Below are 16640 nucleotides of genomic sequence, written 5' to 3'. Positions count from 1 at the left end.
GAGGGGCGGGTGCTGTGTCTGTCAATTAACTTCAGAGAAAAGGATTTTATGGTAAGACAAAAATCCAGTTCTCTCTTATTCATTGACAGACGCAGCTCCATATAATTCTTGACCATTGGGACGTCCCAAAGCAGTATTTGCGTGAGGGGTGGGAAAAATCGCAGAAAAAGAACATAATTCCCACCATGGCTAAAACTTTAGCCAACCAAAAAAAATATAGAGCTCAACCAGGAACAACAGGAGCTCCCCTGGACAACACCCTCATAGAGACTAGTCTGTCAAATAGCAACCTGCAAAACCATGCAGCCAAAAGAAGCATCCGAGGATGCCAACACATCTACTTTGTAGACATTTGTGAACGTTTTCACAGACGACCAAGTTGCCGCCTTGCAAACTTGTATCACCGACGCCTGATGGCAAAAAGCCCTTTTCACAGGGAAAGGTGGAACCTGACCCTTCAGCTAATAAGCCTGAGCCACCGTCTGCCTGATCCACCTAGAAATGGTCGCAGCAGACGCAGCCTCAACATCAGGTGTTCCCCACGAGCACACAGGAGGAAACACCTCCAGTCACAGACTCCAGGAAATTGGCCGCCCCCTGCATTCCTATGGAGGAACTACCAAAACATGGCCAGCCGCTCATGCAATTCAATGGGAAAATTTGTTATTTGCAGAACAAAAACTACAGAAAAATGATGGCCCCCCAGAACACGGCCTCCAGAACCCCCTAGGGGGGTCGACAGTGGCATCAGGGGGTCCCCAGGAGGGGCCCCCACCTGGATAAATTCACACTCCCCCCCCCCCCCCAGAACCGCCGCAGCGGCCACAATGTATCTGCCCCCATGAGGTAGGAACCTGCTTATGGGTGGGGGGGGGGGAGCCTAAGGGGGGGCCTGGTATCACAGAGAGGCCAGGGAAACTGAGGGATACCCGAGGGTCTGACTTTCCCAGGGAGAGGCTCATGTCCACCCTGAGACCGCCAGAGAAATGGGGGGGTCACTTTACTCACAATACCAACGGCATCAGACGGGCACCACTCCAAACAGACTACCTCTGCACCCGGGATGGCAGTGATGACGGCCAGGGGGAACACTGACTCAGGGTGACCCATGTCCTATGCTTCCCGGCGAGGTGTTTCACTCGCGGGCCAGCCCCCGTCCATCGGGGCTCTGTCATGGCGAGGCCTAGTGCTGAACTATAACCTGTGCATGCTCGCTGGCTGGCCGAGCTGGGAGAACTTAAGGATATAGCATATCCAGGCCGAAACCCAGCCAGCTGTCGCTTGTAGTTCTCTCAGGAACAAAACTAACTAAAAAATAAAGTCTTACAAAAAGGTTCCCAAAAAAAAAAACAGCCAAGACTGAATTCCCAGCAGGGAACTACGTCCTACTCCTAAACTAGGCAGAAACAAACTGGAGGGCTATAGCAGAGTGTGTGGGTGTATGCCTGCAGGGATGGCCCCATAGGCGTGGTAAAGTTTTTTCCTGCCTAGTGCTCTACTCTTGTAGGGGGCAGCAAAACCCAATGGTCAAGAATTATATAGAGCTGCGTCTGTCAAAGAACGATAGAGAAAGCACCAGACATTTTACACGTCAAGATTCAGAAGCCTATAAATTCCCATGTGCATGGGACATAACAGAAGTTTCAAGAAATGGGGTTCTGGTCAGGAAAAAATAAAAATGTAATAAAAATAAGAATTAACACCAGCTGATGCAGGTAATTGGAGTCCCCTGTCAGGTTTGTTAATACTGACTCTGCCAGCAGACTCACACTCTCCTGGTGGCTATCAGTGTCAGAAAACAAAGTCTTGATGGAAATCTTTCAACGTGGAAAACCATTCCAATGACAATAGTTTTAGATAGGACTTCCCCCCTCATTTTACCGCAATTCAACTTTTAGTGTATTCACACTTCTAGGCTCCCATATATCCATATACTCCTCCACCCCCAGCAAGGGATATACTTGGCTGTCCCTACAGCCCCAATATTTTTGCTTTGCGGAGTGCTGGACACCACAAAGAATCCTCCTGAAGATCTATTTTGTCCGGTCCTGCTCTAATCGTGCATATGAGCTACAATGACCAAACATAATGGAAACCCTGTACTTAATGAAATACACTTTTAAAGGGTTATTTCACTTTGGGGAATAAAATGAGCAAATAAAGGAAATTTAGCGTACATTGCAACAAGTCATATTGTAAGTGAATGTTATTAAAAATGACCTTTCGTTTTTCAATCTACAGCCGCTGTAATGTTCTGAAAATGCAATGCAATATGGCTACCTGGAGTTGTTCTGTACACAGAATGTGTACTAAACATCCCCCAGAAATATTTCCTGCTTGTGCGATTGGCTCCCTGATTTTCCCAGAAGTCTGCCTAAGATAGAAGTCAGATTTCAGGCATCCCCTGCAACAAAAATGTCATTTTGGTGGGATACTCCCAATAGGAATACATCTAAAGGGATGCAGACCCAGCAGCTTTCCTCAGTGCCCTGCAGCTTCACAGCTGATTGATAATTATGAAACCACTCCCATTAGACCCACTCAGCACAAGAGGAACAAACAGGGATTTCTTCAGAACAAAAAAAAGGTAGGAATCTGCAACAACGGTTGTTATAATCCTTGTAATGTACATAGATCACCCAAAGTAGAATTTAAAGTGGAGTTACACTTTAACCACTTGCTGACTGCCCCATAGCAGATTTACTACTACAGGGCGGTCTGGCTGTGCAAAATCACACATGTTGCACACATTGTGCGCGCTGGCTTGCTCCCACCGTGCTTTTACTGTAAAGCAGAAACACCGATCCAGGTCTTCCACTAGTAACAGCACCTCCCCCACAGTAGTAAAGCACTGGTCAGGCACTCAGTTAACCCCTTCCCTGCCAGTGTCCTCAGCACAGTGCATATTTTTAGCACTGATCACTAATGTCACTGGTCCCCCCCCCCCCCAAAATAAAAAAAAAGTGTAAATAGTGTCAGTTGGTATCCGACTTGTCCACCGCAATATCACAGTCCCGCTTATAAGTAGCTGATCGCCGCCATTACTAGTAAAAAAAAAAAAGGAAAAATATCCTATAGCTTGTAGAAGCTATAACTTTTGCGCAAACCAATCAATATATGCTTATTGGGTTCTTTTTTTTTTAAAAAAAAATATGTAGCAGAATACATATTGGCCTAAGTTGATGAAGAAATTTGATTTTTTATTTTTTTTTAATCACAGAAGTAGCTGCACTGAATTGGAAATACTTTGGCAGGTAAATAGAATTGGTCAATGTGCCACGTTACTGTGCTGACCAAGAATCGCTCCTTTTCCCAGGTACCATTTCCAAGAAGAAATAAGGCTCAATGAAGATTCTCAATGGTCATCACGGTCACGTGGCTGCACTGACCATCACCACTCTCCATTGGCTGCATTTTGATACACCACCTCCAACCGGGGATCTGTAGTAAAGATTCCAAGTGTGTGGCTCATTACAGCAACTGGCAGGAGCAGTGAAAAAAGTGGCACAGGACTAGTGGGGTGAGGAGGGTTTTTGTAACTAGCAAAAAAAACCTGATACTCGTTCCAATCCCTCTCCACTCTATCCAAAACTAAATAAAAAAAGTTTTGCCTTTAGTGCCCGTTCACATACAAGCGACGCTACTTCGCACCGCGACCTCCGAGATCGCGGTGCGAGCAGCGCGCCGCGACCTAGGAGCGGCTGCCACGGACTTCATAACATTGAAGTCTATGGTGGTCGCCTCCTGGTCGCCCCAAAGAAGCTCCGGACCCTTTTTCTAAGTCGGAGCGACTTGTGTCGCTCCTATTAGAACGGGTCCGCAGCTTTCCTATGGGAGGCGACCTACGGCGACCAGGTCGCCCTAGTGTGAACCGGGACTTAGTTATAGCAGAGTTCCAACTGTTTTTTTGTTTATTAAAAGCCAGCATCTACAAAAAGTGTAGCTGCTGACTTTTAACACACACTCACCTGTCCCATGCTCCAGCCGGCGGGGGACTGCTCTCTCCCTCTGCTCCCCAGCGGTACCGGCATCTCTAGTGTGGGCATCAGGCTATGACAGCTGGCGGCCTTACAGCCAGGTGCGCACTGCGCGTCCTAAGTGGACGGGCAAACTTCTGGGACCTGCGACATGCTCCAGAAGACTGCAGGGAGGGGGGAGGAGGAGAACTTCTGCTCAAGCCACCTAGGTGGTCCGAGCGGAAGTGGGAGCGGGTACCTCAAATCCAGGTATATGACAAGCCAAATTCTTTAAGATGAGAATATTCATACGAAAAATCTTTGTACATTCACTGAATGTAGTTTGAAAATTTCACTTGCTTTTAACATTCAGTAAAATGAATGTCATTTCTGAGAGAAAACCACATACACTGTCTGAAAATTCCTTTGATCAAGAAGTTTTCTGTTCTTGCTCCTTCAAATTTTCCCATCACTGTGGTTGAAAACAAACGCCGTTTTGACCCCACTAACGATAAGAAAATTGAACTAATGTTCCTAAAATGAAAACTTTTTTGAAGGAAGACAAAAATTTTGCCTTATGTTTGGAAAGTCTGAATCGGATGTCGGAAACTTGTGTACGCACTATATGAAAATTGAACAATCGTGCCTTATACAGATTTTCTCAGTGTGTACCCAGATTTACTGAGAAGTTGGCAACTCATTAAAAGCTTGTCAGCAGCTCAAAACCCTTTAATCAATTGTATGCCGTGAGGAATTAAAAAATGGCATTGACCTACCTCTCTGCAGATTTGGGAATCCTGCTTTTGTGATACTTTGCAGCTGTAGTGAAATTCATAAAACGCAACTGGAAGAATAGACTTTTTTTAGTACTGCATCACAGTGATTTGGATAGCCAGTTAGGACTGCAACCTCCATTAGGGCTTGCCCTGGTGCTGTATATTTGAGGAATAAGCGTTGGGGGGGGGGGGTGCAGACTTTTGCGCATTGTTGGAGGTGATGGGCACACCCCTGCCATAGCACATTAGCTGTAAGTTGCTCCTTGCTGACAAATTGGAGCTCCACAGTTAAAATGAGCACATGTTTTTGGCCAGCATAAGTGACAGCAGGAGCAGGTAGCTTTTATCAAGCCACCTGCATATGACAAGGAAGTCTGTCATACATAGTGTATTATAGTTGTCTGAAAATCGGCAAAACAGTCTTTTTTCTTTAAATAAAAAAAGTTTATCTGAGTCTGATGATATTTACCAGATTCAACCTCTAATAGTATATACAGTATATCTCTTCTGTCTGTTATTCTCAGAGTGGATTAGAGATTTTGCTCTCTAACCATATAGTTGGTTATTTATATTTACCACTGCATATAGATATTTAAAAAACATATTGCCTTTTTTCTTTTAAACTTTACATATTAAGTTATACACCGCACTTTAAGGTTATTACCCAATTAATCATAATAAAATGGGCCAACTAACCGAATATGAAAATAATTGTTAGTTGCAGCCCTAGTTTATTACGTTCTCCAGTGTCACTTCTAACATTAGGAATACTTCTAGACCATAAAGCTAAAACTTTAAAGCGGAGTTCCGGGCACAAAAACGATTTTTTTTTTTGTGCCCCTCCGCTAGGTAGAGCTCACCTGAAAAGGAATTGGATAGTTATTTTTATTTTTTTTGTTTACTCACCTTTTTATTGAAGATCGTAAATACTCACCTCTGACTGCTTCCTCCCTCGGAGCCGCGGCTCACCCCGTCACTTCCTGCCTCGCGATGATTCCTGGGAGCTAAACGTCATAGCTCCCAGGAATCAATGCGACGGCACCGGCCCCGCTCGTCATTTCCGGGCGACGCCGCACCGGAAGTGACGAGAGGGGCCGGTGCAGTGCATTCTGGGACACGAAGACGCGGAAGAAGACAGAAGAGGACCGCGCCGGCTTCAGGTGCCCACAACAGAGATGGAAACGCTGTGGAAGAAATTCTCTAAGTAAGTATTTCTTCTAAAACGTAAGTGCGAACCGGGACAGATCAGAGGCTAGCCATTGTGGAATGTACTAGCCCTGACTGTCCCGGGGGTATGTTCAGCAAAAAATAATTTCTGTGCCCGGAACTCCGCTTTAAGGGAAAAAAAAAAAATGTACTCTATACTTCTCTTTTGATGTTGAATTACAAATACACCAAAAATTCTATGCATGTAAAAATAAAACAAAATGTTAAAGCCATTACATGACTGGCATGTGTTGGTTTTCAGTGCAGTCTTACTTTCTGATGTAAAACTGACCATTTTTCCTTTAGATACAGACACCTGGAATCGGTCTCTGACCAGTCAATGAAGATGCATTGGTCTCAAAAACATGTCCTCATTTTAACTGTGGAGCTCCAATTTGTCAGCAAGGAGCAACTTACAGCTAATGTGCTATGGCAGGGGTGTGCCCATCACCTCCAACAATGCGCAAAAGTCTACACCCCCCCCCCCCCCAACGCTTATTCCTCAAATATACAGCACCAGGACAAGCCCTAATGGAGGTTGCAGTCCTTACTGGCTATCCAAATCACTGATGCAGTACTACCAAAAGTCTATTCTTCCAGTTGCATTTTATGAATTTCACTAAAGCTGCAAAGTATCACAAAAGCAGGATTCCCAAATCTGCAGAGAGGTAGGTCAATGCCATTTTTTTATTCCTCACGGCATACAATTGATTAAAGGGTTTTGAGCTGCTGACAAGCTTTTAATGAGTTGCCAACTTCTCAGTAAATCTGGGTACACACTGAGAAAATCTGAAGAAAATTCCTGTATAAGGCACGATTGTTCGATTTTCATATAGTGCGTACACAAGTTTCCAACATCCGATTCAGACTTTCAAAACATAAGGCAAAATTTTTCTCGCACGTGAACAGAACAAATTTTGTTTATTGTGTACTGTTTTCATACATTAAAAATCAGATAAGACTGTGCATGATCAAAAAAAAAAAAAAACATAAGCCTTTTATACATTCTTTCCTTCCTCGGTTCAGACTTGCTGTGAAGCATTGGGAAAAACCGGACAATCGTTCTCCCGATTTTCTTATAGTGTGTACCCACCCTTACATAAATAACATTCCTGACATGTCACAGTACACACCATCTACTGAAAGGAAAAAAGAAGCAGTACCATGTATCACAGAAAAGGAATCCTGCAGCTCCAAGTGAAGTGTCTCTGCATAGGCTGAGATGATGTCCAGCCTGCAGCTGAAGGAATCTTTCCCTCTGTCTAGCGCCCCCCCCCCCCCTCCTTTTGGATGCAACTTTTCACAGTCAAGGCCTGCATAGACATCAGGATCACACTATCAGAGCAAGCATGTCTATACAAAAAGTAGATGCAGACCCTGGAGGATGCCATGAGCTAAGTTGGCTCTGTCCTTTTGTAGATGAAGGTGTCAGCGGGAGCGCTGTGATATCCGAGGTGTAATAAATACCTGTGTTACACCTACACATTACTCAGCATGCTCTCCCTTAACATGAAGGTTGCACGCACGCTGGACTTTTTACACTGCTCTTAGGGGAGTCAAATTTTTTTTCTGCCTCTAAACACCCCTGCACGCAAGCCAGTTTGTCCATGCACACATAGGCGTTAAAAGGCCAAAAAAAAACCACTGCCGGCATTTTCAGGAGCAGCGATATTTTGGTAGAAAAAAAACACTTGACGGATGTAAAAGCATCTAAATGTGCACCAACGCTAGATTTTGGGCTTGAGTCAATTTCAATGGCTAAATTATTATTGCCAATTAAATAAAGGAACGAGCAACTGACGCACCTAAATGCCTCTTGTTTTCCTGTCAAAGCGCTGCTGGAAAGATGTCTAGGAGAGATGGCCAAAGCGTCTAGGGTGCATGAGGCTGAAAAGATACATCTCATACTTGGTCCTCTGATTCGCCTAAAGCATTAGAGAACACTTAGTGCCGGGTCACACTTGTGCGATGCAGGAATTCGCAGCCTGTTCCCGCATCGCAAACGCACATCTGGCAGTTCATACTGCCATATGCGATACGCAGGGGGTGTCAATTAAATGTTAACGACACCCCCAGTTTGATCGCATATCGCAGTGCGATCTGACAGTTCGCACAGGATCGGATCGCACAAGTGTAAACCACTGTGCGATCCGATCCCGAAGCGGCTAAAAAAAAGGGTCATGTGCGACTTTTGTGCGGGTGCAGTGCGAATTTAGCCATACAAAGCGTATGGCTGAATTCGCACTGCACATCCAATCGCATGTAATGAAGGAGCAGTGCGCTCCAATATTACATGCGATCGCCACACACGCTATAGTGTGAACCGGTGTTCCGTGAGAATTACCTACCCGTGAGAAAAACCTACCCTCGTCACTTCCGGTTGCATGGCACTGTTTGTAATGCGGCGTTTACATTAAAACATCTCGGCTGCAATACGAGTGATCTCCACTCCTACCCCTGTCACTTCCCTCATCTCGGCTAGTAAATATAAAAGCGGCGGCGGGTGTATGAAAAGATAAATCACAGAGCCGCCAGCCGGTTTTATATTTACTAGCCGAGATGAGGGAAGTCACAGGGACAGGAGCGGAGTTGACTCATATTGCAGCCGAGATGTTTTAATGTAAGCGCGGCGTGGGTAGGTTTTTTTCACGGAACAGTGATAATTTCATACTAGTGCGCATGCGCACTACTCAGCTCCTCAGCTGTTCCATTACGTATCCGGGGCTGTGAGCATGCGCAGTGCTGCGCTGCTCAGCTGTTCCTGGCCGGAAGTGACGAAGGTAGGTTTTTCTCACGGGGTAGGTAATTCTCACGTTACACCGGCACTAAGTCTACAATCATTCTTCATGACAAAGATGTGGAACCGCTATCATTTAGCTCCTACCTTATCTAAAGCGGACCATGTGCATTACAATCAGATTGCATGTTCTACTGCAGATTTATTAACAACGCTGCAGTACGGCTCGGTTCACATCTATGCAGGTTGCTTTTGAGCCGTTTCTGCAGTGCTTTCTGCAGAGTGTTTTTTTTGCACACGGATTTTTGATGCATTTGTGTGCTTTTTGCCCAATTTGCAGATTAAAAAAAAAAAAAAAAAAAAAAAAACATGGCAAAAACACACTACATGCTTTTTAGCAGCTTCTCTTCATTCACTGCTAAACAGCTTCTGGGCATGCCCAGAAGCTGTGCAGGGATGCCGTGCCTGCACCGGAAGTGACAAGCGGGGACAGTGCAGTACATTGTGGGACTCCGACATCACGGAAGAGGACACGAAGAGAGACGCTGCAGGTTCAGCTGCCCACACCTGAGATGGCAGCGCTGGAGAAGAAATTTCCAAGGTATGTATTTTTTCTTACAGGTAAGTGCGACCTGGGACAGTACAGAGGCTATCCATTATGGAATGTACTAGCCCTGACTGTCCCGGGGGTATTTTTAGCTCAAATTGACCCCCGAGGCCGGAACTCTGCTTTAAATTAACTGTAGTGTGTTTCTGCAAAAAGCACCAAAAAACGCATAGGAGTGTGCCAGGCGTACCTGAGGCCGACTGGCAATAGTTTTAAATTAATTGTTTAGGCAGGCTTCTGCATATATAGCTTCAGTAGATCTTAAAAAAACTACTATACTACCAGACAATATTATGGATGGACAGATTCAGGGAACAATAATGATCAACTCAAACATTTCAGACACTCTAAGCTCCTCCAAAGATTAAGCAGAATGAGGCCCCATTGACACTTGAGCGTTTTGGAACTTTAAGCACCAAAACCCCAAGGTTTTCAATAGTGCCTGTTCACACCAGAGCGTACAAGCGTACATGAGTTTCTTTTAAACTCCGATAGGCCCCAATAGACTTCAATAGAAGTACCAAAAAAAAAAAGTACACTGTATTTTTTCCCCTTAGTAGCTAACTTTCCATTAGGATTCGCTACAGGATTACTTTTAGAGAAGGCGGGAGAGGTGCCCCCTCCTGGTCATTTCCGGGCTTACCAGACCTTTCGGTTAGCCTGGAGCCGATCGGATCCTCTCTGTGGGTGGGCAGGAAGCCGAGTGAGGGCGAGATAGCCTTGGCTCTATGGCCTTGGAGGAACAGAGCGACGGCCGACGTCACTTCCGCATCCCAGTTTTAAAAAGGGATGAATTTTTTCATCTCTTAACCACCTCCCACCCGGCCACTGTACATATACGGCCGGGTGGGAGTCTTGTACTTCTGATCGGACGTTCCGGAACGATCTCGATGTGCCTGTGTCCCTCGGACACAGAGCAACAAGATGCGTCAGGAGCGCACTGTGATTGGCCAGTGCAGCCCTGGGGGGGGGGGGTGCCACTAGAGCCACCAGGGATGCCCACCATGGCCACCAGGGATGGCAAACAGGGGGTGCCCTCCCTATCACTGCTGCCCACCATTGCCATCTATCAGTGCCACCCACCAGCGCCGCCCATCTGTGCCCACCAGCGCCGCCCATCTGTGCCCACCAGCGCCGCCCATCTGTGCCCACCAGCGCCGCCCATCTGTGCCGCCCATCTGTGCTGCCCATCTGTGCCTGTCAGTGCGGCGTTATCAGTGCAGGAAAAAACGTATCTATTTACAAAATTTTATAACCTAAACAAAAAAAATTTTTTTTTTCAAACTTTTATGTCTTATTTGTGCACCAAAACATAAAAAACATGGCGGTGATCAAATACCACCAAAAGAAAAAGCTCTATTTGTGGGGAAAAAAATGACACAAATTTGGTTTAGGTACAGTGTCACATGACCGCGCAATTGTCATTCAAAATGCACCAGCGCTAAAAGCTGAAAATAGGCCTGGGAAGGAAGGGGGTTTAAGTGCCCAGTATTGGAGGTAGTTAAAGACAAAATTACTTTTTTTTGCTTAGAAGTGTAAATGTGAGATCGGAGGTCTTTTTGACCCTAGATCTCGCAATAAAGAGGTCCTGTCGTGATTTTTTTTTATATTACAAAGGATGTTTACATTCCTTGCAATAGGAATAAAAATTACCAAAAAAAATAAGAAAATTTAAAATGGGACAGTGTAAGAAAAAAAGTAAAATAAATAAAAAAAGTAAAGTGCCTCGTTCCTCCGAGCTTGCGCGCAGAAGCAAAAGCATACGTACGTCACACCCGTATATGTAAACGGTGTTCAAATCACACATGAGGTCTCGCCGAGATCGTTTGAGAGCAATAATTCTAGCACTAGACCTTCTCTAACTCTAAACAGGTAACCTGCAAACATTTTTAAAGCATCGCCTAAGGAGATTTTTTTGGTACAGTAGTTTGTCACCATTCCACAAGCAATTTCAAAACATGACATGTTGTTCAGTATCTATTTACTGGGCGTAACATCTTTCACATTATCCCAGAAAATTGGGCTAACTACGGTTATCTCTTTTTTTATTCAAAAAAGTTATTTTAAAAAAAAAAAATTGCGTTTGTAAGACTGCTGCGCAAATACGGTGCAATATAAAAAATTTCAACAATCTTTAATTTATTCTTTAGGGTCTACTGAAAAAAATATATAATGTTTGGGGGTTCTAAGTAATTTTCTAGCAAAAAAAGACTGATTTTAAATTGTAAACAACAAATATCAGAAATAGGCCTGGTGCATAAGTGGTTGAAAAGAAGAAAAAAAAAAAAAAAAACGCTCAAACCTCAGACACCCGCAAAAACTCTCGAACACACCTGTACAGACAACCAGAGTCGCTGAGTTCAAGCATTAATGCAGACTAAAGAAAGAAAGTGCAGTGAGCAATTAGATATTGATATGTTAAAGCATAAAACATTTTTTATGGCACATTTGCACTTGTGTAGCATGTTTGTTAGTGCCAAGTCACGCATTACCATGCACTGCATTAAAACAGTGGGTTCTGAGGCTGATCCCTGCTGAGCAGGCGGTGAAAGGTCCGTGTCAGCTCTGCTATGCGGACACAGACACAGTCCCGCTCTTCTCTATGGAGCAATCAGATGAAAAAGGACCACCCGTCCCTTTCCATCCATCCCATCCGTGAGAAGGATAAGGAATAAGACCACCACAAGTCTGTTTTTGGTGGACAGGGTCGGATGTGTCCCCTGACATCCACCGCTCCATAGAAGAGGCTGGAGGGTCCGATCAGGTCTGCCTGAAAAACTGACAAGCGGACCTGATCGGATTGCCTGTGGGAAAGGGACCAAGGTGTTTTGCAGTGCATGTGCGTTGGAATGCCATTCAAAATGAATGGCACCACAATGCATGTAGTGTGTACTGCAGTAACATACACATCGTCACAAAACAGATGTAACCTAAACCTTAAAAATAACCTTTTAACCATTTCAATGCCATGGCTGCATAATGTTACTGCCATACTTGTAGGCCATTTGCAGCACCCCCCAAAGTAAATCTTGTATGGTTAGCATACCCCTATACTGCCTTGTTGCCAGGACTCTCTGTACCCCCAGGGCTGGCAGCAGGCATTACAGAAGCGAGTAATCTCTAGTTCAAAGTCACACAGGTCTCTCTCTTTCCCCATGTGATTGGTGCTACAGGTGGAGAGAGAAAGCGCGCATGCGCAGATTTTGAACCAAGGAGAGCGCCCCCCTCCTGTAAAGCCAAGGGCCAGCCCTTAGCGTACAATTAGGCAGGATAAGCAATGCTAACAATATGGGAGTTTTTCAGCCAGGGGCATTGCAAACAGCCTACAGGTAAGACAGTTACAGCAACATTCAAACCTATGCAGTGCAGGCCCAGCTCCGAGAAAAATTCTAAATGATCACTTGGTGGTGATGCCCCTGTACTGCAAGTGTTAATAGCTGGTTTTGTCTAGAAGAGGGAAGAAACAGTTTCACCTACCTAATCTTCTGCTACCCCACACTCTAGCAGTGGAGTGTCCCTCGCTGTCACCACATCCAGTGCAGGGCTATGAATCTTGCTTCTGTCTTGAAGTCATCAGAACCCTAGACCCTAGGGAAGAACAAACTGCGGGGGGAGCTGTAAGAGGCACAATAGAACGGGTACATTTTTCTTTTGTACCCCTAGACAAAAACATGCACTTCTCTCTAGCAGTGTGGGCACAGCCCCATTGCTAAGGATCATTTTTTTAGTTGCCCGGAGTTGGGCTTTAAGGGTCCGTTCACACCAGATGCTCTGGCATCTAATTCTAGCACAGCCCCAACACATAGACAAGGCAAAAAGCCCCACTTTCTATCGTGTCAGTACATATGATAACTAAAAAGTGGTGAAAACAGTACCATGTGCACTACTTTTTTGTGTGAGAGGTTGCGATGCTCACCACTACATCACAACGCCGCCGCGGTGCAGAGAACTGTACTGAAATGTCACTCGTCACATTCCACTAAGGGTCTGCTCGCACCAGAGGCGTTGGCACTTTCTTTTAAAGATTGCCAACACAAATACCTGTAAAAAAAAGTGAATAGGAGAAGTTTACACTGAGGGCCGGCCAGATTGCATACAAATTGAAAGTGTTTAGGTCTGACCTCATATTATATGGTTTTGGTAAGTCTGAAGGAAAAATTCTTCAGAAAATCTTATAGTGTGTATGGCCCATTAGACTGGGTTCACACTAGCTGCGGGTGCGGCTCACAGCAGGGGCGAATCAGGCCCAAATTTTTTCCTGAAAACGGACAGACAACGTACAGGACCCTTTTCTACTGCAAACCGTGGCCGCCCCCGGAGCCCCGGAGGTGTGTGAACCCGCTCAACTCTTCTGTCATGTGAATTAGATGCAGGGGAAACCCAGCCTTACCTGTAGGTACAGACAGGTCACTTCACTGACAGAATAAGGGTCTGTTTGGCGGAAATGTCTGGGCGCGGAACCTTTCCGGCTGGTGGAAATCTATGGGTGCAGGAAGGCTCTGATTGGTACAAAATGTATGGGTGCAGGAAGGCTCTGATAGAAATGTCTGGGTGCAGGGGGGCTCTGATAGAAATGTATGGGTGCAGGGGGGCTCTGATAGAAATGTATGGGTGCAGGGGGGCTCTGATTGGTGGAAATGTATGGGTGCATGGGGGGCTCTGATTGGCGGAAATGTATGGGTGCAGGGGGGCTCTGATTGGTGGAAATGTATGGGTGCATGGGGGGCTCTGATTGGTGGAAATGTATGGGTGCATGGGGGGCTCTGATTGGTGGAAATGTATGGGTGCATGGGGGGCTCCGATTGGTGGAAATGTATGGGTCCATGGGGGGCTCTGATTGGTGGAAATGTATGGGTGCAGGGGCGCTCTGATTGGTGGAAATGTATGGGTGCAGGGGGGCTCTGATAGAAATGTCTGGGTGCAGGGGGGCTCTGATAGAAATGTATGGGTGCAGGGGGGCTCTGATAGAAATGTATGGGTGCAGGGGGGCTCTGATTGGTGGAAATGTATGGGTGCATGGGGGGCTCTGATTGGCGGAAATGTATGGGTGCAGGGGGGCTCTGATTGGTGGAAATGTATGGGTGCATGGGGGGCTCTGATTGGTGGAAATGTATGGGTGCATGGGGGGCTCTGATTGGTGGAAATGTATGGGTCCATGGGGGGCTCTGATTGGTGGAAATGTATGGGTGCAGGGGCGCTCTGATTGGTGGAAATGTATGGGTGCAGGGGGGCTCTGATAGAAATGTCTGGGTGCAGGGGGGCTCTGATAGAAATGTATGGGTGCAGGGGGGCTCTGATAGAAATGTATGGGTGCAGGGGGGCTCTGATTGGTGGAAATGTATGGGTGCATGGGGGGCTCTGATTGGCGGAAATGTATGGGTGCAGGGGGGCTCTGATTGGTGGAAATGTATGGGTGCATGGGGGGCTCTGATTGGTGGAAATGTATGGGTGCATGGGGGGCTCTGATTGGTGGAAATGTATGGGTGCATGGGGGGCTCCGATTGGTGAAAATGTATGGGTCCATGGGGGGCTCTGATTGGTGGAAATGTATGGGTGCAGGGGCGCTCTGATTGGTGGAAATGTATGGGTGCAGGGGGGCTCTGATTCGTGGAAATGTATGGGTGCAGGGGCGCTCTGATTGGTGGAAATGTATGGGTGCAGGGGGGCTCTGATTGGTGGAAATGTATGGGTGCAGGGGGGCTCTGATTCGTGGAAATGTATGGGTGCAGGGGGGGCTCTGATTGGTGGAAATGTATGGGTGCAGGGGGGCTCTGATTGGTGGGTGCAGACACTGATGGTAATGCACCCTTCTAGTTAATCCAATGGCATGCACTGGCTGTGTAGAATTACAGGTCGTACTGTCCTGTAGTCCTGATTTGAGAGTGCTTACACAAAAGGTGACAACGCCAATACTGCATTGCAATCAGGGCTACAAGTGGTGTCACCCTCCTAAAGGAAGTGCTGCTGATAGAATTAGGATGGAAACAAAAGACTGTAAATGAGATGCTAGGAGGAGGATGGGGTTAAAGGCATGGAAACAGATATATGCAGATCTGTGTATACAAACAGCAGAGAGTGTCAGAGACTGAACACCACACAGGGCCCAGGAGAAGACGTCCAATGAGGAACCAGGCTGTGGAGGCTGTTATAGGAGAACTGAGAGGCACAGGGGAGCCCTGTGATAATAACCGGGCAGGAGGACAATGCTGGGAAGGCAGTGGGGTGACAGCGGACTCCTCTGAGGTCCCGGGGGGACGGGACAGCGGGAACGGAGCTTTCTACCTACCGGAGTCTGGAGCGCGAGTCCGCCTTGTTTTTCCTGTACGTCTCGAGCCCTGCAAACTTCTCTCAGCCCCTGCAGCGCGCTCACGTGAGGGGAGTTACGCGCGTGACTCAGCTGCTCCTATGCATGCGCCGCGGTTAACGCTGAAGCTCAAGCGGCCATCTCTGAAGAGGGAACTCGGAGCTTCGCATATGGACGACAAAGCCTGGCAAAAAAGACACGTGACCTCCCTCAGAGCAGCCAGGGAGAGAGGGGCGGGACCTTGTCAGTAGACAGTCAGGGAGGCGTGGCCGGGCCCCGGGGGTCACCGACAGCATCGTAATAACAGCCCTGCCACTTCAGCACCTCATCCTCTAATTAAAATTCTAAAGAAAGCAGACGTGCTGTGCTGATAAACATGGCTAGTGCTGTGCTGCCAGCTGAGCTCTGTGTGAATAGACACAGTCATAGAAATATGCTAATTCTAGCAACATGAGCTAATATAGTTTGTGCTGCTTCTCTGCAGTCTGAAATATAAAAGACAACATTTACCTCACAAATCAAAATATTTCAGGACAGAGCAAGGTGCCATAGCTGGAAATCCTGTCCGCCTGCTTAGTGTGGTTAATGGGTGCATTGAAATACAGTTGACCCCCTTTTGACCTGCAGCTGTCCTCCATGTGACCTGCAGCTGTCCTCTATGTGACCTGCAGCTGTCCCCCATGTGACCTGCAGCTGTCCCCTATGTGACCTGCAACTGTCCCCCATGTGACCTGCAGCTGTCCCCCATGTGACCTGCAGCTGTCCCCTATGTGACCTGCAACTGTCCCCCATGTGACCTGCAGCTGTCCCCTATGTGACCTGCAGCTGTCCTCCATGTGACCTGCAGCTGTCCCCTATGTGACCTGCAACTGTCCCCCATGTGACCTGCAGCTGTCCCCTATGTGACCTGCAACTGTCCCCCATGTGACCTGCAGCTGTCCCCCATGTGACCTGCAGCTGTCCCCTATGTGACCTGCAACTGTCCCCCATGTGACCTGCAGCTGTCCCCCATGTGACCTGCAGCTGTCCCCCATGTGACCTGCAGCTGTCCCCT

General features: G+C 46.8%; 1 protein-coding gene across 2 annotated transcripts in view; it reads right to left on the bottom strand.

The window, feature by feature from the left end:
* The window catches only part of PRPSAP1 (phosphoribosyl pyrophosphate synthetase associated protein 1), a 68062-nt gene extending 52410 nt beyond the window's left edge, over window positions 1–15652 (bottom strand). The window contains exon 1 of one of the 2 annotated variants that reach the window (XM_082272956.1): window positions 15569–15652. The gene's annotated coding sequence lies outside the window, so the exon portion shown is untranslated. The remainder of the gene's footprint in view (window positions 1–15568) is intronic. The other variant, XM_082272955.1, reaches the window with a different exon arrangement.
* Between the last annotated feature and the right edge of the window lie 988 nt (window positions 15653–16640).

This window comes from Pelophylax lessonae (genome assembly GCF_965119305.1).
Source record: "Pelophylax lessonae genome assembly, chromosome: 11".
NCBI lineage: Eukaryota > Metazoa > Chordata > Amphibia > Anura > Ranidae > Pelophylax > Pelophylax lessonae.
This window is presented reverse-complemented; position numbering and strand designations above follow the sequence as displayed.